Below are 398 nucleotides of genomic sequence, written 5' to 3' on the forward strand. Positions count from 1 at the left end.
TACGAGTTTTTAATTGAACTTTATGTAGATTTTGTGAGGAGCTTCATCTGTGAGGAAAGTTACCTCAACCTGTAATTAATACTGGACATTATGAAAATATAAGCAAGAAGATTTTGAAAGTGTGTCCATTCTAATGCTGCGATGGAGCTCTAACTGGATAAGAAATAAAAATGTTAAACGTATAACCTAGACATCGTTATGTATGAAGCAACAATTGGCAAGAATTATCTTTTGGTTTGTAATCGTTAGTTTCATAACAATTACTAAGCCATCTGCAAAGAAAAATTATCTTCTAAAACAAGTTGTTATTCCAAAATTCATGAAATTTCCTCTGCAAAGCATGAATGAAGTACAAATCAGACATTTAAGTTTAATGTAAATATGAAAATATGAAGCCC

Source organism: Palaemon carinicauda, chromosome 39, assembly GCF_036898095.1.
Source record: "Palaemon carinicauda isolate YSFRI2023 chromosome 39, ASM3689809v2, whole genome shotgun sequence".
NCBI lineage: Eukaryota > Metazoa > Arthropoda > Malacostraca > Decapoda > Palaemonidae > Palaemon > Palaemon carinicauda.